Raw genomic sequence first — 26,318 nt, 5'->3', positions numbered from 1 at the left:
TTCCGAGTTTCATTCCCTAAACTGAGATTTTGTCCTTTCCAAAATATCAAGGCTCAGGAAGCTCCTGACAGGGGGCCTCAATATTTATAGCTCCGATCTGTTGCTGAAACTTCAGAAAAAAAAAGTCAAACTATCGCTTCCTAAATTTGGCTTCTCTTTGGCTAAATTTTCCTGGCCGTTTCTGTGTCGTTCAAATGCAAGAGAGCACTTTGGATACCAATACATTCCCATTTCTTTCATAGAGAAAGATTCTATCATTCAAGGGAAAAGTTAATCACGTCTATCAAAAATTTAATTTCTCCATCACAGCTTAGCATTTTTGAATATCATTGTAGATCTCATTTCGTTTTTTTGCATTGAAAAATTACCAAACAATTTAAATAATGCTCAAGAAGATCATAGTTTGAAGACACTACACTTCAACTTTAACTATCGATACGGAGGACATGTTCCAAACCTGTTTTTTAACAATGCTCCACATGCACTTTTCGTCCACCACAGCATTCAGTTCCGGCAGTGTTAGCTTTGTTGAAATGTTGTAGTTTACGCGTGTACGTCGAGTTTTTGTTTTGTAATTGTTTGTTGGAACCTTTTTTGGATTTTAGTTGATGTGTTAAAGCAGGTAAATGATTTTAGTATTTGTACTAAACATTACAATTTTTCTCGAAAGTTTTCTTTATTCTATTTCAAAGCGCGGGACTAAATGAGCAGCTCGCTTTGGTTCTTAGTATTCCTCCATTTTGTTTTGTTTTTTTATCAACACTGCACGTTGCCGTTCTATTTATTCCATTTTTAATTTTGTTTAAGGAAAACGCTAAATTTTAGTGTTTACCGTTTTAAGTTATCATTGTAAAAAAGCTGTTCTGGTTTATGAAACATTTTTTTTTTAATTATTGAAAGATATAGGATACGAATTGGGAACGACAATTCAAATGCAGTCAAGTTGGCGAAATGAAACTCTCATGTTTTATTCATAACGTTTTTGCTACAGTTTTTCCTTTTTTTTTAATCGGAAAGAACCTTTTTTTTTCCACTTGAAAAGGAAAGAGAATATTTCGAATTCGCATTGTGTTCTAATTTTAGCTACTACATGTGCTCTTGTTTGCAATGGTTTTGGAGACATCTGTAATAAATTTGACATTTGCATCGAATGAACTGTTCAGTTTTTGCGTGTTTTCGAAAGCTTCTGTGTTCTGTGCCTAATTTAATTTTGAAAATTATAATAGCCTGCATTGTTAAGAGCCATTATTTTGAAGTTCAGACAAGGTGTGGCAGTGACCCTTTCTGATTTTTCTAATTTTTTTGTGTCAAAGAAGGTAATGCGAAGTGAACATTCTGAACTTTTTAGCCTTCTAAAAAAAATTTTTCGCTCGTTAAAAAATTCCCAAAGTTTGAGGTTTTGCAGCGCTTTTTTAGAAAAATTCTAAAAGTCTCATTTCAGTGCGCTTTCGCTCTTTACATAAACACCACCTCACGGTTATGTTTATATTTATTGGTTGGACTGTATCTAGTCATGACGACTTCATAGTTATTTTGGTTGGGGGTTGCTTTCTTCAGATAAGGGGTCGCAAAGTATGGATTTTATCCGTTTCCACGCAAGTTTAACCTGCGTTATTTCCCCCTAAAAGCCACTCCCCGAAAAAAATGTAACATATAGTATACTGAAAGTTTATGAATTTAAAAATCAGAAAAAGTATTGCTAGTCTTTTTCTTCTCTATACACACATGCATTCTTACTACATCCTTTAAGTTGTAGCAGATCTAATCTGCATACTGGACACGTTTCACGTGTGAGAAAAAGCATACAATGAGCTTAAAAAAAAATATTTTCTAGAAAACAAGCGATTCCAAGCTGCTTTTTCATGATGTTTTACACATAGCCAGGTACCATTATTCCCTAGTGATGAGCTGTTTTGAGTTAATTGCAATCAAAAAAGCACAATTTTTGTAAATTTGAAAAATATCAGGGTATTTTCCTCCTAAACAAATTAAACCTCAAACAAATACCTCATAAAAATGCGACAAAATGTTGCTTACTATTAAACTTTAGAGTAAAGTTATAGCATGATATTTTTTAACATAGTTTTTTTAAAACCCCAAACAGTGTTGGGACGGCCGCTAGTGCTAAATAAAAGCTTGTCTTCCTTGACTTAAAACTTCCATTAGAATTTTTTTCTATTCCCATTGAATGTCTTAAATTGACGTTCTTGACTGCTGTAACCAATTAGCCTTGTTAAACTTTCTCTAAAACTCTATATTTTTTTGTGTGAAACTGACTTTGTGCTTCAAGTTTGATAAAGGATAAAAATTCTACAGGCAAAACCATACTGTATGTATTTCTCCATTGTAACCATAAATAAGCAGTAAAGACGTACCAAGTCAGGGGTCTGGTCAGATGATATTTGGGTCCGTTAACGGACCCTTCACAAAAATCCGATCAACCAAAACGGACCTTTCACAAAATCCCGATCAAACAAAACGGACCTTTCACAAAATCCGGATCAACCAAAACGGACCCTTCACAAAATTCTGATAAACAAGAACTGATCTTTCACAAATTGTTTATTGAAAGAGCAAATCTGAAAGCAAAATAAGGCATATTAAACCGATAATTTTTCAAACCTTTTTGAAGTCAAATTAGAGGGATCAGCTATACAAAACCTGCTAATTTTGCAAAGAAAAAAAAATCCGCAGTCTTGCAAGCGATAAATTGCTACTGCCAAATAAATATAATGCTTGTTATTTGTTTCTTGGAAAGAAATTAACAGCTGAAAATAAGTTTGGTTTTAAATAATTTTGTTTGTTTTATCACAGCTAAGTAGCAGTGGTGTTGTTGTAAACTTTTCTGAAAAGGCGTTGGTAAGCACTTTTCTCCCTGCTGATGATTTAATAAACTATAATAACGAAATGAACTTAGAACTGCAAAGAGATAGTAAGGGTGGGGGAAAAATATGATCGCTTCAAATAGGGTTACCAACTTCAAAATTAATCGCCATTTAGCATCTGACGTTAATCCTTTATAATGACTTGATTAGAAATTATTCTCATCATTTTACCAGCTAGTTAATATTTGCGTTTTTATGGTGCTGTACAATGTTTAACTGTTATTTTGGGAGAAAATTATATGGGTTTGATTTTTTAATGCTAACAAGGATGATTAACTTAAATAAACTGTTTTACTTGCTGTTTTTTTTTTTTTTCGTTAGATGTCTACATTTTGAAAAATACAATCTTTTAACATCCGATATAAGAATCATATTTTGTTCTTTTTTCAAGCTAACTTCGCTTTATTAGGATGCAAATAAATGAAAAGTCTCTATTTTTCTTAGAACATGCATTTCAAGTTTTTAAAGCAAAATTCCATTTTCTTTATGAGTCAAAAATTAAAATGCTGAATCGATGGCTTAATTTTATTTTTGCTTCAGCTGTGTCCACAGTTATTAATGATATGTTTATCATAGGACTCTAAAATGCAATTTAAAAATAATTTAATCAAAAATATTTCTTTTACAAGCCGTTTTTATACCTTTGATGCCTTCACTTTGAGAATTGCGATCTCTTTGCATCCGCTATGGGAATCCGATTTTTTCAATTTTTGATGTTTAATACAAATCGTTAAGAAGTAAACAAAAGAAATCTCTTTTTATTTTTGTTAAAATGACGGAATTTATAAGTTTTAAAGGAAATTCTGTGCTTTTTAAGAGTGTCTTGGGTCAAAAAGTTAAATGCTGCTGAACCCTCGTCTGAATTTTATTTATTTATTATTTTTTTGTTACAATTATTTTAAATGCTGTACCGAAATATTTCTAGTATAATTTAACATAATGTAGACTGGAGATAAATATTGCTACTTGAGGGAGCGATGGCTCCCCCCTGCCAAATACTAGAAAAACACACCAGAATGATATTCTCAGCATAGAAGAGGAAAACACTCTACTTTAAGTTTAAATGATGCAGTTTGTACCCGCTCTAAATTCTAAAATTTCGACTTAACATATTTTTTTTTTTTTGCGAAATTATTTGATTTTTCACAAAATTAATTCACTTTTCACAAAATTATTTTATTTTTCACAAAAAACGGACCCTGCGAAAAATCCTGGACAGACCCCTGCAAGTAGCACTGTGGCATAGTCCTCGGCCTTTCACTATTCGACCAAGTATTCGGTCTTTCGCCACTCGGTTGAGTTATCAAGAACCAATTATGTTTTTAGAAGAACTACCGACACACATGTGATGAATTTTGAACTTAATGGAATAGTAGTATTGATCTCCTTGTCTATATAATAGTTTTTAAAACTAAGTTCCTGTTGAAATTTCATTACGTATTTAAAAAATTTTAATGTGTCAAAAATTTTACAGAAAAATTATTTTTAAAATTAAAATAAATAAAAGGTATGATTAATCAAGTTGGAATTAAAACAAATTATACCAATATATTAAGTAGTTCTTATCCGCCAAACATAAACAATTTAAAAGCAAATAAAACAAATGTGCAGGAACACTGCAGATACGTGTTTCTGCGTTATTAGAGACTTTTTTTTTCAGTGCGTAAAATGTGAGCTAAGGAATGTAAAGACCTTCGAATAAGAAATCTGACTTTTGGCGGATTATTTTAAATCCACGAACTCGCATTTTGTGCATTGAAAAAGGAATTCCTTATAATGTCAAAACACGTGTGGTGCACTTTTGTATTAATTTTAATGTCTTCGACCATATTAAATTTTTTGCAACTACTCGGTATTGGCAGAGTACTGATCAAAATTTGGCAGAGTACTCGGCATATTGGCAGAGTAGGCCCAGTAGTTTTGATTTTGCAGTGTTCGCGCTCAACTATCCGTAACCTGAGTCCCAGGGACCCATTAATGAAACAGATTTGGGTTCTTTGTTGGAAAAAATGAGTCCCTTAAATTTTAAACAGAAAATCTTACCATATAAATGAATAATATAAAAAGGTTAATACTTGGGAAAAAACTATCCACATAGTGATTTAAAAAAGTTATGAAATAAACTAAATTGGTTTTATTTTTTATGATTATCATTGTAAAATTATTTTCAAATAATGCACTTGCAAGACTTAGTTATGTGAGAAACTATTTGGTCAGTTACAATGAGATAATCACACTCAAAATTTACTTTAAAAAAAATTAAAGTTGGATTTTACCATAAAATACTAAACAAGTCCTCTGATTGATCAAGCAGAAAGCACTTCCTTTACCTTTAGTTTCCTGAAATTTTTTCTAGATGAAAAAACCAAAAAGCCCCCTTCCCCCTATCCAGCATGAACTATCATCAAGTATCATTGGGAATTACACAGAAATAGAAGAAAAAAAATCGCAAGCGAATGAACCCAACGCAAAAATCACGATCGCAAAAACCAAACCATTCTCTCACATGAGTGAAAACTGCTCATCTTAAATCAGTACATTTGACTTAATTTTGACTCTTTCAAAATATCTGTTTTGGCTTCCGTGCTATATTTATAATCGCGCCATTTTGAAAATGGCGCGTTCGATTGATACCTGACTTTTGCAAGTCCAAATAAAAAAACCCATCAGAAAGAGATGAATTACTAGAAAGAAGACAAGCTTAAAGTGCTTTTATAAAGTTCAAGTATTCATAAGCAATTTAAGAAGAAAAATGTGTGAAGTTCAGAACTTTGTTCAGCGCGATCGGGAAAATGTTCGCCATTTTTTTTTCTCCTATCCTGTTATTGGGGATGCATGATTTTCAAAAAATAATTCTGGTTACATGAGTGCCAAATAGATATATGCTTTTACTGTACAGTTGTCTTGTATTAATCCTGAAGGTTACATTGAAACCACACTCTTACTTTTAGTCTTGATTGCTGTTTTCAGGAAAGATAAAAGTTGAGGGAGAGCTTGTACAGTTTACAGTACAATGGACTATTTATGAATCTGCAATATTTTGCTCCCTGAGCTCAGCCCAGGAGGTCACTGTAAGTTCCAGTCTTATCACTAATAAAACTCCATTGACTGGTCAACAATAGGGGTGTGTTTGAATAGCTGATAGAGATAGGGTCATTATAATTCCTTTCTGCTTATTCTCCTGATTATTGAAGCTTAAAAGCAATTTGTAAGAGTGAAGGCTTTCACGGCCGGTGTCAATATTATGAAAGGATTCCGGGCTGTTGTGCCGTGGTCTGAGTGTATATTCTCCAAACGTTTCGGCTGCATCTGCGGCAGCCATCCTAAGTGGTTCCGAGTTCGTAACTTCCAGGGAAGAGACTTCTTGGCAACTGATGAAAGTGTCGAAGTGCTGTCAACATTTATAGGGTATGGGTCCTCTTGGTTCTGGACTGGGATTGGCTGGTGAACGTCTGTCTTCATAGCTTCCTGATTGGAGCTTAGGCTCTCCTTTTCCTGCTCGGGGATTGGCTGCTGGGGATTCAGCTGAAGGTCCGTCCTTGTTTCTGATTGGCTGGAGGTTCTTGTTTTGATCCTTTTCAGTATGGGATGCCAGAGCTTGTTTATCTTTATTCCTTCTTCTTTTTTGTTGAAATTATTTGGATGTTTGAATATCTCGATGGCTTCTCTGTTCAATCTCGCATAATAATGGCAAGTCCTTGAAAGTATTTTTGTCTCTTTGAATTTGATGTCGTGGTTCCCCTCACTAAAAGTGTGTTCTGCGACTGCTGACTTCTGAGTGTGGCCTAGTCGGCAATTTCTTTGATGTTCTTTGATTCTAGTGTTGACGCTTCTCTTAGTAGTTCCAATATAGGTAGATCCGCAGGAACAGGGAATCTTGTAAACACCTGCAGCGGACAAGGGATCTCTTGCATCTTTCACAGATCGTAATAAGTCGCTGGTTCAGTGGGTGGGTTTGAAAACAGTCTTGATATTGTGGCGTCGCAGAAGTCTTTCGATTCTATCAGTGACGTCCTCAACGTAGGGGAGGTAGGCTGTGGCCTTGATCGGATCTTCTTTAAGTGGCTGTTTTTTTATTTTGGGGTGGAAGGCTCTTTTGATCTCTTGCTTTGAAAAACCGTTGGCTTGGAAAACATTTGTGAGGTGGGAAATTTCATGCTCGATAGCAGTCGGTTCGCAGATTCTGTTGGCTCTCACGAATAAAGTTTTCATTACACCTCTCTTCTGTCAAGGATGGTGATTAGAGTCCTTGTGTAGATAGCGATCAGTATGTGTAGGCCATCGTGTTTATCGCAAACCTCTTGTATTAAGCTCAAAAAAAAAAAAATCTTTCAGCGGTTTTATAGTCTTGGTTAAAAAGAAATTTTCTCATTTTTTTTTCGATAGACAACAAAAAGAGATATCCTTCCTTCTTTATTGCGGGGCGCCATGCAGAAACATTTTATTAAGCTGTGGCAGGGATCACGATGACCTTAAAAAGACGCCATCGCGTGGAGTCAATCAAACAATATACATAATATACATATGTCGAAAAAAATAAAGAATTCTCAAACAATGCATCATAGGGGTATTATTTCTAATCTGGTTGAAATATAACTCGGGAATTTCCGTCGAATTCAGTCATTGAATAGCAGACATGACAGCAAAAGGCCCGAAACTTAAAATTTATTACTGGATTTTACCCATCTGTTCGTTTTCAAAAATATATAACATCAGCATGCTCATAGTTCTGGGGAAATAGTTGTTAACAGACGTATTTAGAGATACTTTAGAGATGCTTGAAAACAAGTGATTTTGTTTGCAATTGGTTTTGTTCCGTGAACTTGCTACTCTGTTTGTGAAGTTATAATCGTGTTGGTAATTTGTATGATTTAATAACTTTCTGCTGTTATGGATCGATGGTTGAAAACTGGTAGTTTTGTTGAGCGACAAATGGACAAGCAGTCAATCGATCAACCCTCAACATCAGCAGTAACTTTCGAATCAACACAGGATATTGAAATAGATAGCTGTAATGAACTGCCGCCTCCCCTGACTAAACAGAAAAGTGAACTAGGGGGGAAAGAAGCGAAAATATGACAGTGACTATTTACAAATGGGCTTTTATTTTATTGGAGAAGAGTCTGAACCTATACCGTTTTGTCTTCTCTGCAACGAAGTTCTAGCGAACAGCAGTTTGAAACCGTCACTTCTGAGAAGACACCTCGAAACAAAGCATCCGACACACAAGGACAAACCTATCGAATATTTTAAAAGAAAATTGGAATATAATAAAAAGTGTAGCGTCTCTACGTTCTTGTTAGAATCCAACGAAGATAGTAAAATGGCCCTTGAAGCTTCATATCGAGTCAGTTATAGAATTGCAAGATCTGGGCAGCCACATACAATTGCGGAAAATTTAATTGGACTGTGTGCTAAAGATATTGTTAAGTGTATGCTGGGAGAAAAGTCAGCAAAAAAAATTGACCTGGTTCCGCTATCAAGCAACACAGTATCACGCAGAATTACTGATTTGGCAAGTAATGTGGAGAAAGAACTTGTGAATAGAATAAAAGAGAATAATTTTGCTGCTACTGCAATATTACTTGTCTATGTTAGGTATATTTTTAACGATACAATTAAAGAAGATGTATTATTTGCAAAACCTTTGAAAACCAACACAACTGGAGAAGTAATTTTGAACTGGTCAACAGTTACTTTGAAGAAAATGGAATAGATTGGTCTTTGTGTGTGGGTGTGTGCACGGATGGTGCAAAATCAGTGACAGGAAAATTTGTTGGCTTTGTGGTGCGAGTAAAGAAGATCAACGAGAAAATTGAATGGACTCATTGTTGCATTCATAGACAAGCATTAGCATGTAAGCGTATTCCCGCAGAATTATCCACTACTTTGAATGATGCGGTAAAAATTGTAAATTTCATAAAATCACGTGCCACAAACTGCCGTCTATTTCACGCGCTTTGTGAGGAATTAGGAAGCCTTCATGTTACTTTACTTCTTCACACAGAAGTTAGATGGCTTTCCCGTGGCAAAATTTTGACACGCTTATTTGAATTGAAGTCAGAAGTCGAAGCATTTTTTGTTGATCATCCATTTCACTTGTCAACTTGCATATTCGTATTCGATCCTCTTTGGATGCAAAGGCTTGCATATTTAGCTGACATCTTTTCAAAATTAAATGAATTAAATCTATCCTTGCAAGGTGCAGTTGTTAATATTTTCGTTGTATATGATAAAATTGAAGCTATGGTAAAAAAAATTGAATTTCTGGATCCAATGCCTGGAAATGGGTGAGTTTTCTTGTTTCACTTCTCTTAGTAGTTTTTTATCAGAAAACTCAATGAAACTTGATGAAAGCGTTAAAAGAAATGTATGTGAACATCTGCAACATCTTGAACTAACTTTTGACGAGTATTTTCCTAATAGGCGTAACGTCCCTCTCTCAAACAATTGGATACGCAATCCTTTTGAAGGAAATCCATGCTTAGAGAACCCCCTTTTGTGTACGGAGTGTATTGCGTGTAGCACTATTCATTAGCAGCAGACGAATGATCAAGGCTTGCAAGTATATTACGATAAATTTATTAACACGTAAACACACGCGGCCGAAGCCGTTCGAACTTTTTGAGGACTGACTAACTACAGTGAACAAGTTACGGTTACAGTTACACATACAAATACGGTTACAATTACAAACATAAATACATAACATTCCTCCCCCCTAAGTTTTATAGTCTTTAAACCATTCTGGTGGACGCCTGTTCCTAACAGGCCTCTGAGACTGTGGCCCAGGACCGGGGCCGCTTGCAGTCACTGCGCCAGGATCATCATTAGTCGAAGACTGCACTGGGTCGTTGTCGACATCATCTACTAAAGGCAAATCATCAGACATTGTAGGAGAGTCCTGAGAAGAACCTGAAGATTGAGCTCGCACTGGTGATCTCGGTAGAATATCCGAGTAGATTTCATCGGAATTATCAGAAATATCGGACTGAGAAGTCGGAACAATCCGGCTCCTTAGTTGATCAACATGTCTTCGCCAGACCATGCCCTCATCCGTTTGTACTAGGTATGTAGTCATACCAAGAACTTCTGTAACTGTAGCGGGAACCCACTTCCGATGAGGAGGGAATCAGAGTGCATAAACAGCTTCTAAGGGAGCGAACATTTTTACCCTTGTGCGATTATTTAAGTTGTCCCGTTCTTGTTTAGTGTTAATGGTTTCTGATAAGTCAGGATGCAATTTGTCAAGACAAGTTTTTAATCTTCGATTCATCAGCAGCTCTGCAGGAGACACGCCTGTAGTAGAATTTGGTGTCGCGTGTTGAGAAAGTAAGAATGCTGCAAGTCTGTATTCCCAATTTCCTGTAATAATTCTCTTTAAGCCATTCTTAGTCGTCTGCACCATGCGTTCCGCTTGTCCATTTGAAGATGGATGATGCGGTGCAGTAGGAACAAATTTAATACCGTTCCTAACCAAAAAATCTTGAAATGCTTCAGAAGTGAAGGATGGACCATTATCCGAGACTAGTATATTGGGTATACCATGAGTAGCAAATAATTTTCTTAATGCATTTATCGTTGCCGCGGACTCGGTGGAAGGAACCCGCACTACTTCCAACCACTTAGAAAATGAGTCAACAACAATAAGGAATAACGAATTTTGAAATGGACCCGCATGGTCGATGTGGATTCGAGCCCATGGAGTCTTCGTGTTTTCCCACGGAATAACCGTTTTTGGAGGTACATTTCTTGTCTATTGACACGTTTCACATGAGTTGACCACCTTTTCTACATCTTAGTCGATGCCAGGCCACCAGACATAGCTTCTAGCAAGAGCTTTAGTTTTAACAATACCCTGATGAGTATTATGTAATATTCCCAACAGGTCAGCTTGAGCTTTTTTTGGAATAATTACCCTTGCTCCCCATAGCAAGCAACCTTTGTGTACAGACAGTTCTAACTTCCTTGTGTAAAACGGTTCAAATACCTTATCGGGATTTTGTTCGGGCCATCCCCTCCATGTCCAGTTGAGAACTCGAGATAATATGGGATCTAGGGCTGTAAGACGAGCTAAATCGGCACATTTTAAAAGCGGCTTCTTCAAAGCTTCCAACAACAAAATTTCCATTGGAGAATTTTCTTCGTTGGACGACATTGGCTGTGGAAGGCGACTTAGACCGTCAGCGTTGGTTATTTCCTTTCCTGGTTTATAGACTAAATTGTAATCATATGAACTTAACATGATCGACCATCTCTGCATTCTTGGTGAGAGCATTGAAGGTATAGGTTTGTTCGGAGCTAAAAGTCCTAACAACGGTTTGTGATTGCTGCGAATTTCAAATTTCTGTCCAAATAAGAAGTTATGGAACTTCTTTACACCTTGAATAATAGCCAATGCTTCTTTGTCGATTTGTGCATATCGACGTTCTGTTTTATTCATCGTTCGTGAATAATATGCTATTGGAGCTTCGGTGCCATCTTCTAGTTGATGACTTAACACAGCTCCGATTCCAAATTGAGATGCGTCACAAGTTAAAATGATGGGCTTCTTTTCGTCAAAATGAGTAAGTAGAGTTTCCGCCGACAGGAGTCGCTTTATCTTTTCAAATGCAGACTGATGAGTGTTTGTCCACGTCCAGTGAGCATCCTTGTCTAAGAGACGATGAAGTGGTTCGGCTATGTCAGCCTTGTTTTTCAAAAACACATGATAAAAGTTTAAAAGTCCTAAAAATGCTTGAAGCTCTTCCTTGGACTTGGGAGTTGGAGCATTGCGAATAGCATCAACCTTGTCTTTGGTTGACTAAATTCCATCTTTATCAATGTGAAATCCTAAATATTGAATACTTGAAGCTCCGATGATGCACTTTTCTTTGTTGAGTCTTAAGCCAGATTCTGAAAACTTCTTTAAAACTTGCCTGAATCTGTCTGTAAGTTCTTCCATAGTTGATCCTTTTATTAAAACATCATCAAAATACGGCAGCACGCCTGGAATACTCGATAACAGCCTTTCAATGAACTGTTGAAAAATTCCGGGAGCAGAAGATATTCCAAATTGCAAGCGTTTACATTTAAATGCACCCTTGTGAGTTACGATTGTCTGGGCCATAGCACTGTCTTCATCAACGGTGAGTTGTAGGTAAGCTTGCGAAAGATCTAGTTTGATGAAATAACGACTACCTGCAAGTTCAGCTAACACTTGACTCACAGCAGGAACTGGATATGGGTATTGACCCAAAGCTCTGTTTAATGTGCATTTATAATCACCGCAAAGTCGAATTTCTCCATTGGATTTTAGAATCGGGACCACAGGAGTTGTCCATTCTGCATAATCCACCGGCTCAATTGCCCCTTGTTCTTGCAACCGTTGCAATTCCTTCTCGATTTTTTGTTTTAGTGCATATGGTACCGTTCTCGCTTTTAATTGGATTGGACGAAAGGTAGGATCTAATTTGAGTGTTATAGGTGCACCTTTGTAAGTCCCTAACTCATCTTTAAAAAGTCTGAAAATTCTTTCACCACACTGTCCAGAGTTAAGTTACTGATCCTATGAACTCCAGTCAAACATATTCCTAATGGCTCAAACCAATTTGTGCCTAGCAAGCTTTCTCTAGGCTCCTTAGCAATTAAAATTGGAAGTTTTCCTTTGAAAGATGAATAACGCACGTCAACGTCACACTGTCCTAAAATTTTGACAGCATTCTTATTGTAATCTCTAATTATGTAAGGACAATTTTCTAATCTCGGAGGATTAGTAGGGAACAGTTCTTTAAATGTAAAATTATCAATAATTGTAACTTTAGCACCCGAGTCTACTTCCATAATAACTGGCGATTCATTTATATGAACAGTAGCTTTCAATTTTGAACAGCTAACATTGTTTATACATAAGTATTTTAACTGCAGAGACTCAACATCAGGAACAGTGTCTATTAAATTTGCAGAATTAGTGATAAAATTTTTCTTAAACACTTGCTTATTATTTGGAAAATTATTAGATTTACTTCTACATACCCTTGCAATATGTCCTTTCCTCTTACAGACATGGCATTCAGCATCTTTAAATTTACATTGTATTCTAGGATGATTACCCCCACAGCCAGAACATTTCTTAGATTTTGAACGATCTTTGTTTACCTTCTGTTTCTGATTCCACTTGTGAGTTGAGTTGTTATTCCTGACTTGAATCGGTTTCACGGATAACGAATCAGAATTTCGTATTTCTTTTACGTTTCTACTAGCGGTTTCCGCTGCAATTGCTTTATCCAGGGCATCCGAAAACGTTCAGAGAGTAATCTTCGTTGTAGATTTTCATCTTTTATTCCGCAAACCAATCTATCTCTTAACATTACTTCTAGCGATGCTCCGAAATTGCAATGTTCTGCCAATCTTCTTAATTCAGAAACAAATGAAGAAATTGTTTCTTCGTTTTGTTGTTTCCTACGATAAAATAAATGTCGCTGAAATATTTCGGATGGTTTGGGCGAAAAATGAGCTTTAACAGTTTTAATCAAATCTGCGAACTTGATACTTGTTGGGACGCTCGGTGATACCAAGGAACGTATTACAGAGTATGTGTCAGGACCACATACGCTTAAAAAAACAGCACGTTTTTGTTCATCTTTTTCAATAGAATTTGCTTCAAAAAAACATTCCAATCTTTCGTAGTAAGAGTCCCACGACAAAGGTTTCGATACGTCAAAATGTTCCAGAGTTCCGATAGTAGACATGATGGCGCAAATTTTGCACACAATTTCAAAAATTAACACTCGTAAATGCTTTTAATACTAGCAATTGGTCTTGATATAGGCGAAAACAACTTACAGAACATGCAGAATTGCATCGGCGTCAGTTTCAATTTTGTTCACAAAGAACACAAAAGTTCGTTCTGCTGATTCGGCGATGATTCATCATCCGGTCCTCGTCGCCAAAATTTTTGTGTACGGAGTGTATTGCGTGTAGCACTATTCATTAGCAGCAGACGAATGATCAAGGCTTGCAAGTATATTACGATACATTTATTAACACGTAAACACACACGCGGCTGAAGCCGTTCGAACTTTTTGAGGACTGACTAACTACAGTGAACAAGTTACGGTTACAGTTACACATACAAATACGGTTACGATTACAAACTTAAATACATAACACCCCCTGACATTACCTGAAAAGGAAATGCTCATCGAGTTATCCTGTGATAATTCATTGAAAACTACCTTTAAAGAGCTCTCGTTAATTGACTTCTGGCTCAGTGTAAGAAATGACTATACCGTTTTGTCCAAAAAAGCAATTCGAATTTTGTTACCATTTTGTACAACATATCTGTGCGAGAAGGAATTTTCCTCCTATACTTATCTCAAAGATAAATACCGAAGCAGATTGAATGCAGAGCCTGATTTAAGACTCAAACTGTCAGACATTGAACGAAACTTTCAGTTTCTTTGTTCCGTCAAACAGCCACAAATATCGCATTAAGGATATTTTCCCCAATTTAAAGTATGCTTAAAAAAATAGTTGGTTCATAAAACTTCTTGTTTATAATTTTTCTTGTAGATGTAGTTTTAACTTTTTATTAATGTTTGCACTTAATGATATTTTACAATTATATTTTTGTTTATTGCAATCAAATGCTGCAAAAAATGGAAAGCAAACATGCTGTTTTTTTATTGTTTCTTGCATGTTACTAATTTCAACATCAGGGGGTTCGCGAACTTTTTTGCCTGTTCCAAGGGGTTCGCAAAGAGAAAAAGGTTGAGGAACCGCTGATCTAAAGCAATGAGGATAATATGTTAATTTAAAGGATAAAAAATATGGATTTTTCAAGAAAATAAGTTATAAAAAAGGTAAATTTCGAGTTATTTTCACTAGTTTACATAGCAAATTTCTAATTCCCTTTTAGAAAACTTATGCATTTTGTCTTGTCTACTTCCATCTTGGATATAAATGAAGACTATGCAAATCATTAAGATCTAGATTTTCTAGTAGTGTAAAAATAATTGAAAAATAAAAAATCTTCATGAAACCATACATGAGTCTAGCCTAAAGAAATTTAGGTTTGTTTATCAATTCTTCACAAAAATACAATCAACCAAAACAGACTTTTCAGAAAATTCTTCAGGGTTCTTCAATTTAAATCAGCTTATTTCAAATTTCTATTAAAATTAGATTAAAATTGATTTGAGTCGAATGATTTTTTAATTTCATTTTTATAAATTTCGCGTTTTTAGAACATATTGCTCTAAATTTAATACTGCATTATATTTAACTTCAACAGGCAAAACTACATAGATCCTTCTTTCTGTGTGTAACAGATTTTCTGATTTTTATTCCAGAATTTAGTCAGAGATCAAAAGTTAAGAACAAAATAAATATTTAGTTTTTCTTATATGCCATGGCTAATATAGTTTAAAAAAATTGTTTATTGTTCAATGTATTATTTTACATTAAAAACCACATGATGATGGAAACCTTGTAAGCATGAAACAAAATAGTGTCTTATCTAAGCATTATAACCAGGGGCAGATACAAGATTTCATTTTAGGAGGTGGGGGGGGGGAGTCACGCTCAAGAATGTAGTCTCACGTACAACAATTATCTTGAACTTAGGTCTCATTAGGTGTCAACAAAAGCACAAAATCGGCCATTTAAATATTGAGTTATTAAATAAGTAATATTATAGCCTGTGGTTGGCAAAAACCCGGGTTTTTCTACAAAAACCCAACCCACCCGGATTTTTGTGGGTTTTTCTGGGTTTTTGTGGGCTTTTCTGGGTTTTTGTGGTTTTAAGTTTTATTTCTCTATACAGGTACTGTTATATGGTATTTGTATTCATTACTGAAAAAATATATTCATCTAGTTAAATTTCTGAATCACATTTGATTAGTATCAATGTATTACTTATTAATATTATCAATAATTTTAATTATTACATACATTAACAATAATATTGATTTCAATTATTAAAATTAATTCTAAAGTTAAACTAATTTTTTATTACTGCAAACATTTTAGAATATGTTTTAGTAGCCATAATAAATAGTTTTTGTAGTTACAATAATAATTAAAACCATTTTTAAAGCAGTAATGCAAAATAAATTAGATCCAGAACCAGAACTTGCCTAATTAAAAAAATGTTTAGTTCTTGATCAAAGCACTAGATGGCATGACTGTTTCTAGTGGAAAGGTCAAGAACAAGACACTGGTCATCCAATCAGAGATTATTGCTGAGGCTGACCAATGAAAATAATCTTTAGCCATTTCTTGGTTGAATGTACACAGTAGCAGTAGCACATGGTTTTAAATCTAAAGTTAGGTTAGTATTCCCTTTTTTCCTCTTGTCTTAAATTTCATGCTTTGAGTTAAGTTATTCAAAATGTCAAAAAATGGTGGAGGTAGGAAAGTAGCTACTGAATGGTCTGAAGTTTTAAATTTAGAGAATGACACAAGAGTAATGTGCAAATATTGCAAAGAAAAGATATCCAGGAAAGTTGAAAGGGTGAGAAATCACTTGAAAAAATGCATGGCCAGAGAAAGGCAGCAACATGGAGCACATAATGCAGATATTAGCTCTATTGATGATCAAAATGGATCTGCTCCTGATTCTTCTGATGCTGATTGTATTGTTTCTGCTGAATTTTTGAATCCCATTCAGAAAAAACCACGTATTCAAGGTTCAATGACCAACTTCGTACTGAAAACTTCAAAAGAAGAACAATGCATTATTGATAGAAAAGTTGCTGCGTTTTTCTACTCTGCCAATGTTCCCTTTAGTGTAGTTGAAAGTCCCGAATTCATTGACATGGTAGCTGCATTAAGACCAGGGTACTCTTTGCCTAACCGTAAACAGTTAGGAGGGACTTTGCTTAATGAAGCATCAGAAAAAATCGAACAAAAGATGAAGGAAGAAATGGCTGGAGCTTCTATCACTGTTATACAAGATGGATGGTCAAGCATAAAAAATGATCCTATCATCGGTTCGAGCTTACATACAGGTAAGAATATCTATCTTTTAAATATTGTAGACGCGGGATCTAAAAAAAAAACTGCTGAATGTTGTGCAGAAATTGCTTTGAAGTCCATCGAAGAATGCAAGTCAAAATTTGGAAAAGATGTTTTTGCTGTGTGCACAGACAATGAATCAAAAATGGAAAAAATGAGAGATATTGTTAAGGAACACCATTCTAATGTACTCACGTTTGGTTGCTCTTCACATTTTTTAAACTTAGTGGCGAAAGAAATTTCACCTACAATCATTTTGAACCAAGTCATTGAGGTACAAAAATATTTCCGTAATCATCATCAACCGCATGGATGGCTCAAAGATTATGATTGTTTGATGCCTCAAATACCTAATACTACTCGCTGGAATTCACACAAAGAGTGCATTTCAAGCTTTTTGAAAAACTATCATAAATATGTGACAATTGCATCTGAGCACCAAAATGACTTTGAGAAATGAATTTCAAAAATATTGGATAATGTTGCAATTTACAAGGAGTGCTTAAATTTAGACAAGCAGCTCACGGCCATATCCTCAGCTCTTGATGAACTCCAAAAAGACTCGACTACACTGTCACGTTCTGTGGAAATTTGGAAAAATTTGATGGAGTCGGATGATTTAAAACCGCACAAAGAAGTTGTAAAAAAAACGGTACAAACAGATAATTGGCCCTGAGCACTTTTGGCCAATATAATGGATGCAAAGTATAGAGGGGAAAGACTTGATTCAGAGGAAGAGGAAGAAGCTGAAGCATGGGTAATGCATTACCATGCAGAGTGGTTACCTGCAATAATGGCTTTTAAAATTAAAGACAGACTATTTTCCTAAATCACTTTTCTCAGAAAATATTGTGTCAGTTTTCAGCTGCAAAATGGTGGGAAATTCTGAAACAAAGTACAAAAGAACAACAAGGTAGATTCTGATTTTTTACATTTTTTCCAATCCTTCCACTCTGTTCCATCTAGCTCTGCTTCCATTGAAAGGATCTTCTCTACATTTGGATTTGTATGGTCTAAGTTGCGGAACAGACTAAGCTCAGAACAATGTGAAAAATTAGTTAAGATTTACAAATATTATCACAAAGATAAAAATGAAATTGATTTTGATTGGTAAACTGTAACAATTAGTTACAATTATTTTAAATGTATTACTCTGTAAATTATTTGAAATATATTTTGCATTCAATATTTTTATTTTGTCATCATTTGACTTCTGAGTTTAATCAAAACTATCACCAAGCATTAATTTAGCATTTTTTTTCATTAACAAGAAGTTAATCAATGGTTCATTTTTAAAATTTGTTTTACAATTTGAAATTTGCTATCAAAAAATAAATAATTAAGTATTAGTAACAATAAGTAGTAGCATAAATAGAAAATTTTCTGAATAATGATTTCAAAATTGAAAATTTAAGATTTTTTTTTCTCCTGAATTTTTAAATGTGAAAGTACTAATTGTATGTAATTATACAATTCTACATTCAAAGAATTATTAAGTAATACAAGTAATTAAAATTAGTTAATAACATTTGTGATTCCTTCAAAGTGGAAAAAAATGGTTATTGAGAAGGGTCAAGACTCTGCATTTGACAAAAAGCATTGGTTATTATATTGACAAGAAATTTTTAATAATGAAACTGATTCAATAAATAAATAAATATTCAGGAGATAAATTACTTCAAATACACCTGATTTCATATTTTCATTTACTAGTGATTTATAGATAATTTGGATAAAATATATAATTTTTGAAATGTATATGTTTTACTAACTCAGAAATTATCTTTAACAAAAACCCACTTTTCACAAAAACCCGGGTGGGTTTTTGTTGGTGGACCCGCCCAAAAAAAACCCGGGCGGGTTTTTCTGGGCTGGGTCCACTTTGCCAAAGTTAAGCTTTTGCCTTAAGTTAAGAGTCTTAATAAGACTCTTAACTTAAGACCAGTATCACCAGCCAACACGATACAAAAAGAAAATATTATGAAAATGTAATAAAAATTAAATGTTTTATGAACATAATACATTCAGCTATTGATTAAACATTAGCATAATACTAGACAAGACACACATCCATCTTGTATGCAGAAAAATACAATAAACTTCACTAAATAATAGTAAAATATGCGGCAAAAATGTTCTTTAAAATTTTATGAATATAATTTGGACTATTCAATTGTCGAAAAATCGGAGGCGAATGAAGACCTTTTGGAATCTGAAACAAGAACTCTGGATATATTTCCATCGGTTTTGGTTTCATCAATTTTTTTAACTTTTCGAAAAAGAACATTGTTTTGTCTTCCAAACGCTTAATTATTTTGGTTACAGGTTGTCCTTTTTCTAACAAACATTACTTTTTTGGGCACAATTTCCGTCTGATACAATGGGCTCAGCACGAACAAAAACGAAACGGTCTAAAAATCGCAACAGAAGGTGCGGTCTCTAAATATGTCCCTCATTTCAAGAATGAGAGTTCCTTACGAAAATTCTAGCCCCTCAAAGGCAGGATTACTATTTTGTCCACTTTTCTGTAAATAAAATCCGCGACTCTGAAAGAAACTGGACGAAATGAAAAATAATCTGATTATACGTACATTTATTGTTATGGTGTAATAATATTATATCATTCTAATACATTTTCTATTATGAATTAATCATTTAATTAAAATAGAATCAATCATTAGCTTTAGAATTTCATAAATCTATAAAAAAATAATTACTCATTGTGCCGTGAATTTTAGATCATAATTTACTTAAAAGTAATAAAATTTAACAATGAATAAACTATTGAGCATGATTAGACTATTATATACAATAGTTGAAAATAAACTCCATGAGGGGAAAGTCAAATGAAATGCTTGGATATATACATACAAAAACAGATTTATAAAGTAAAAATATTTTATATCTGTTATATTTTTTGAGTTTTTATTGATGTCACTCCATAGTAAAATATTTATGTACTTGGCATATTTTATGGATATGTTAATGCCATACAAGTCAAGAAAAATTACTACTTGAGTAGGGTTGTGGGTACTCGGAACAGTGCACAAGAGGCTGTAATAGGCAAGAGGGTAGAAAGCTTTAAAAGGGCCATTAATCTTCATTAGGTACTAAAAAATAGACTAGGTGAACAGCCTAGTCAGACTGTTGCTGATCATCACACTTGTATTTGTATTGCAAGAACGGATTTCACTTCATGCCAACATTTCTTTTATTAATATCAAGTAGTTTTTTTTATTAAATATGATTTTTAATGTTTTGAAACCCCAAGCTTTAAAAACTAATTTTTAACTCAAAACTTTCAGTTTGTTGATTAAGTGGACAAAATGACATTTTTTCCGGGATGGTTTTTTTTTTTGGGTGGACAAAATGGGACAACCCTGCTCCCAGGAAAAAATCCTGGGTGCACCACTGAGTGAGAGTAGGGTACATTAGTTTTAGTTCTGTTAAAGCAATTTTGATTATTGTAAATATTCATAGACATGATTGTAAATATAAAAAATTGGTTGTTTTTTGGCTTTTATTAAATGCATTTATGAACTCTACAGATGTAGAAATGATGTTCATTTTCCAATAATGATCACAGTACCAGTAAAAATTAAAGACGTACCTAGTAGCACTTAGGCCGAGTACTCGGCCTTTCACTACTTGGCCGAGTACCGAGTTACCGAGTACTCGGCTTTTTACTACTCGGCCGAGTTACCAAGTACCAGTTATGTTTTAAGAAGAATCACCGACACACGTGATGAATTTTGAACTTATTGGAATAGTAGTATAGACCTCCTTGTCCATATAATAGTTTTTAAAACTAAAATTCCTGCTGAAACTCAATTATGCAATATATAAACAATTTTGTTTGTGTCAAAAATTTTACAAAAAAATTATTTTTAAAAATAAATAAATAAAAGGTATGATTAATCAAGTTGGAATTAAAAAAAATTCTAGTAAAATCCCTCTAATGTGGACACTAACAGGACAATTTTTTTGTCCGCAATAGAGGTGTCCGCAGCACAGGGGTTTAATGTTATTTGCATTGGAACTGGGGAATTAAAAATTGTCAGCATAAGAGGGATGTTCGTCTTTGAGGGGTGTCCGTTAGGAGGGGTTTCACTGTATATATCAATCAAATATAGTTTTATAGTCCGCCAAACATAAATAATTTTAACACAACAAATGTGCAGGAACACTTTTCCTTTTCTTTTTTAAGCAAAGGTATTTTTATATTTTTTATAATTACTTTCTTCTATATCTAATATATAGAAGAAAGTATTGGATTCGTGCAAATTTTCGAATTTCGAAGGATTCGAACGTTTTGAGGTGTGCTGAGTCCATTTCGACTATTTTTGGAAAATGTCTGTCTGTGTGTGTGTATGTGTGTGTGTCACGTCTGTGTGTGACCAGTTTTTTGTGGCCGCTCTACAGCAAAAACTACCGCACGAAATCGAACGAAATTTGGTACATATATGTGTCCCTATGTGAACTTGTGCCCATTGGTTTTTGGCGCGAATTCCTCCAAGGGGAGTGGAGCAATGGGACGTTTTTTGAGTTACGCATGCTTACTGTTCCTCAGAAAGTAACTGGCGGAATCAAACAAAATTTGGACCATATGTTGCCATTAACAGGAACAGGTGCTGATTCAATTTTGGGAAATGTTATCGCAATGATTTAAAATTAATAACTGTTGCCATTTTATGTTTGTTAACAAATAAAACATCTAATTAATTCAAGCAAGGCTTTTAAAATAACTTTCAAGTCGTTCTTTGCTTTGCTTTTGCGAGAATTCAGGAATTCGGACGGTCGTCAAGTTTTTTTTTTTTTTTTTTTTGCTGGGAACATTGCATTCTTTTCAAGCATAGGGATTGATCAGAATTCACAAGAAAGATATAGAAGAAAGTTTCGTGATGGCCACAACATACTAGTTTTTGTTTGTAGCAAAAATCAATTTTTAATATAAAAAATTCCATATTTTCTATTACCTTTTTTGCATATTTTTTAGAGAATAAGTTTTATTAATTTTGGGGACATTGAAGCATTATAAACTTCATTATTCTCAAAATTTAAATTTGACGTATGAATTTTAATTCTAAATGTTAGCAGAATATAATGCTTGCACTTTTTTTTTAAATAAATTTTAGTATCTGTCTTGGACAATATTCAACTTTTTGCAACTACTCGGTATTGGCCGAGTGCCGAGTAGTTACAGAGTGCTCGGTACGTCTCTAGTAAAAATATAACTTTTTGTCTTAACTCTATTGAATTTAACTTTATTTTCTCTTTTGTTCATAAAAATACTTTTTCATGTTGCTGTAACGATCTAATTAGTTTTTTTTGCAGAAAAAATGGCTGATGAAGGATCTGGTCGTGCTAGGGGTAAAGCTAGAGGAAGAGCACGGGGACAACAAGCTGCTGGTGACCAGGCAACTAGGAGACCTGGAGGCGAACCAGTTCAAGAAAGAGCAGCTCCGGTATTGCTTTTTGCCCTAGTTCTTATTTTGAAATTTATTAAATTGTTTAATTTTATTTCTTGAATAAATTATTTTTGCCAGTTTATCAAGCTTGAGAAAATCCGCTTAAGTTTTTTAGGTGGGCCCACTGGGAACATCCTTTAGCATGTTATGACCTTTCTTTAGGTTGCTAAGCATGACTGACCTAAATTCACTCATTATTTAGGCCATAATTGAAATGGCTTAGAGATAAGAAATAAATAATAACAATTCAATAGTCTGGTTGTTTCTTGCTTAATTCTGACCTTTAGTTTTCTATCGTTAGTGTAGGTATTTGGTAGTGAACATAATTGTATGTCAAGATAAAAGCAATATTTAGTACAGAAAAAAAAATGAGTGAAAAAAACCTATAAAAAGAGTGAAAAAACAATATTTTCCCAACTTTCAAGCTGCGCAAATACCCCCTCCCCTCACCTTTCCCCCCCCCCGACCTTCCCATCAGAAAATTTGCTAAGGCAATCTTTCGTTCTTGGATAGAAAGAAGTAAATTGCTGTTGGGGGGGGAGGACGCAGGAAAGTGATCGTGCAATCATTAGATGTAGCTTTTGAAATCGGACTGTATCGACTTCTTTAACAGTCTCATTTTTATCTGCTATGCCATTCTACTGCTTAGACATTAATACCTTTTTGTAGACTATTATTTTCAACCTTTCTTATATATGTACAGTTGGCTCTCTGTTTAACGACACTTTATTTAACGGTTTTCTCTTTTAACTTTCTCTTAACAACGGCTTTTCACAACAAATTTTTTCTATTAATATTTAAGATAGCGTAGTATCAATATATTTGTATAATTTCATGTAAAATTTAAAAAAAAAACTAAATTTTAAGCTACATAATTTTTTTTTGACTTTGGGCTGTTTTCATCCTTGATTATAAAAATAAGTATATTCTGAAAGTACATAGGTTAATACAGTTCTTTTGTACACTACAAAAAGCACTTACATAGTGTTTAAACTTTAATTATAACTTGCTTAAATTGGATCCCGGCTTGTGGACCCTTTTCATACGATGAAACTTTTCTTGATATGGAGGTTTATATGGAACACTACTCTAAACATTAGAGAGGAATTAAAGGAAAATAAAAATTAAAGGATAAATCATTAGAAAAGTAGCAGAGCTCTGGAAAAAAGTTTTATTTTAAATTGGCAGTTTAAAATTTCTGCTGATAAAAAAAATCTGCAAAAAAGGTTGGTACATTATTATACACTATGCATTTCTGTATAACATATTGCTGTATTTTATGCAAGATTTACGCATTTTTATGCAAGAGGCGCGAAACGTGCTTCCTGCACATGTTAATCCATTAGGAGACCTAGAATTATATTCAAAAATAAACCTTTAAGTAAGCACTCTGAAGCACTGGCCACTAACTGTGTTTATCTTGCTGTATCATCACTGTAATACTTTTGATTTTCTTACTGTGACAATCAGGGTTGGCCGGATTGGACCCAATGGGTTTTTTTGAAAAAACCCATTTAAAAAAAACCCATTATTTAGCCCACTTTTGGGTTTTTTTAAATTTTTTGAGAAATTTTTTAAAAAAGTAATTAATTTAAATACTTTTACAATTTAAACTTCTATTTTATTTGTTCTTCACCACAGACTATGGACATAAAAAATTAATTTTGAACTTTAATAGCATTTTTTTACTCTTAACGGCATTAAAAATACTTCAAAGATTTAAAAAATATATATTTAACTTTTATCTTTAACTGGTCAATAAATAACTCAAATTATCTTGACCAAGTCCTGTCACGTCTGGTATTCTCAATATTTGTAGATTGTACAGAGGAAACTAATCTAGCTAAAAGGCTTTCATGTGAATTATTTTCTGCAACCCAACACGTCCCAAATTTCGAATTAACAAGTTATATTTTTTTAGAAATTAACAGGTTTTACAAATGGTCAGACAGAAAACAGAATAGGATGTACAGTATTTTCATTATCTTACAAAAAAGTTTAATATTTCTTAATCTGTACACAGAAATAAAAAAACAGGCAACATAAAATTCAAAGAAATGTCTTGATTAAGCTGGAATTCAGTAAATAGGGATTTAAACTACTTGAGGTTCTACAGTAGTTTTGCATAGAAAAATGAAATACAATAAAGTAAAATGCAAAAAAAAATAGTAGTAATTAAAAACGAACAATAGATTTTATCACTCAAGAAGTAATTTTGCCTTAACTGTTGGTAATAATGGAAACTAAAAAATCTGAAACTTCACCATTCTTGGGTTTCGTCGTCTTTCATACTCTTCTTCAGAAAACGCTGAATTTTAACTAGTTTTCCAGCTTTTTTTACCCCAAGACAATTCTTGTGCTTTGTTCATATACTTACGCTACAATATGCTACAAGTACCCTACATTTTCCCTAAAAAAAGACAAAAAAAACCCACATTTCTTTAAAAAAACCCAGCTTTAGTTGGTTTTTTTGGGTTTTATTTAAAAAAACCCAAAAAATCCTGGGTCCATGGGCTTTTTTAAAAAAACCCGGGTTTTTGCCAACCCTGGTGACAATACAGCAGTCTATGTAAATTACTTTTTATCTTTTTATCCTTTGTATGCTCTCATAAAAGTTCTTGAACCTGTGAAGTAATGGGTGTAAACCACTAATTTGAAAATAATTAGTCGCTTTTCTGATTTTTAAGTGTCTTAACTTTTTGTGCACTCTATTTCAATCTATTCTATATAGCAATTTAGTTCATGATTTCATTTTATTCAGTTTGAGTGCTAAGTTATTTCGTACATCTTGTTTGTAAAAAAATATTGAACTAATAAGTTTTCCTTGAATAAAAGAAATCTAAACTTTTTTTTTTGTATAGGCTGCTGGACATCCTGGGCCTAATGGAGCTGGTGGGCGTAGAACACACAGGGGTGCACCACGCGTCGATCCTGTGGGTCCTGAACGTGTCGAAGCGATAACGGAAGCCATGGCTGCTGCTGCAGTGAGCTCAGAGATGGGAGGTAGAGGACGCAGCCGAAGAGGCATGGATGGAGGTGATGACAATACACGTCCCGCCCATTGTCAGGACAAGAGAGGTAAATATTTTTGTAGTTAGAAAACCTATTCTGTATAATATGTAAATAGATTTTAGTAGAATTGCATGGTAAAAGCAGTTTGAAAGAGAAGTATCAGGGTCTGTATGGGTCATGGAAATCCTGGAAAGTCATGGGGGGGGGGGAAAAATGAGCAAATTTCAGACCTGGAAAAGTTATGGAAAATTATAATTTTCATTACAAGTCATGGAAATCTATTTAAAGTCATGGAAAATTGTCCAGGAAACGAGTAAATAGATAGAATATGAGAGAAAAGAATAAGAGGAAAAAAATAGTAGCTGCAAGAGCAGTAGAAATCTTGAGTAATTCAACAGTATTGTGCATAAAAGCTATTAAAACTGGAAAGTTGATTGACACCAAACCTCAATTTGTTAATGAATCTGAATTTTGAAATCTCGTTACATCCACTTCTGTAGTAGCCACTTGTGTTTTTTTGCTATGCGATTTTATTGCTTGGACACCACTCATTTTGAGTTTTGCTTTGTTTTCAACACTTCATATATTTTATATTCTGTAGTAGCAAACTTGAACATTCTTGATTTTTGCCTTGCCACTCAAAACGCTATTCAATTGCATATTGCCCAACAGGATCGTCCCAGGGAGGGAAGGAGGGTGATTTCGTGTATCGTAGATAGTCATACACACAAAATAGAGAATCATTGCAATGACTCTCTATTTTTTTCCTAGGGCTCTTTCTAAAGCGGTTACTTCCATCTATACATAATTTGTTCAGAGTCGGTAGCGTTCCGTTGTCGGAACTTTGCGTTTCCAAAGCAATATTCCGAGAGTGAAACATGAACTTACTGTGAATGCACCAGAATTCCAGACAGTATTTTTGAGACATCTGGGGGGCAAGGTTACCCAATTTTTG

At 34.2% G+C, this 26,318-nt stretch overlaps 1 long non-coding RNA gene across 1 annotated transcript; it reads left to right on the top strand.

Moving 5' to 3' along the window:
* Nucleotides 1-489: 489 nt before the first annotated feature.
* Nucleotides 490-25,424, top strand: LOC129221467 (uncharacterized). The gene is made up of 3 exons (XR_008580520.1): nt 490-622; nt 22,218-22,348; nt 25,213-25,424. It is a non-coding gene; the product is annotated as an uncharacterized LOC129221467 (long non-coding RNA).
* The last annotated feature ends 894 nt before the right edge of the window (nt 25,425-26,318 follow it).

This window comes from Uloborus diversus, chromosome 4, assembly GCF_026930045.1.
Source record: "Uloborus diversus isolate 005 chromosome 4, Udiv.v.3.1, whole genome shotgun sequence".
NCBI lineage: Eukaryota > Metazoa > Arthropoda > Arachnida > Araneae > Uloboridae > Uloborus > Uloborus diversus.
The sequence above is the reverse complement of the archived record's forward strand: the minus strand, read 5'-3'. Positions and strand labels throughout refer to the sequence as shown.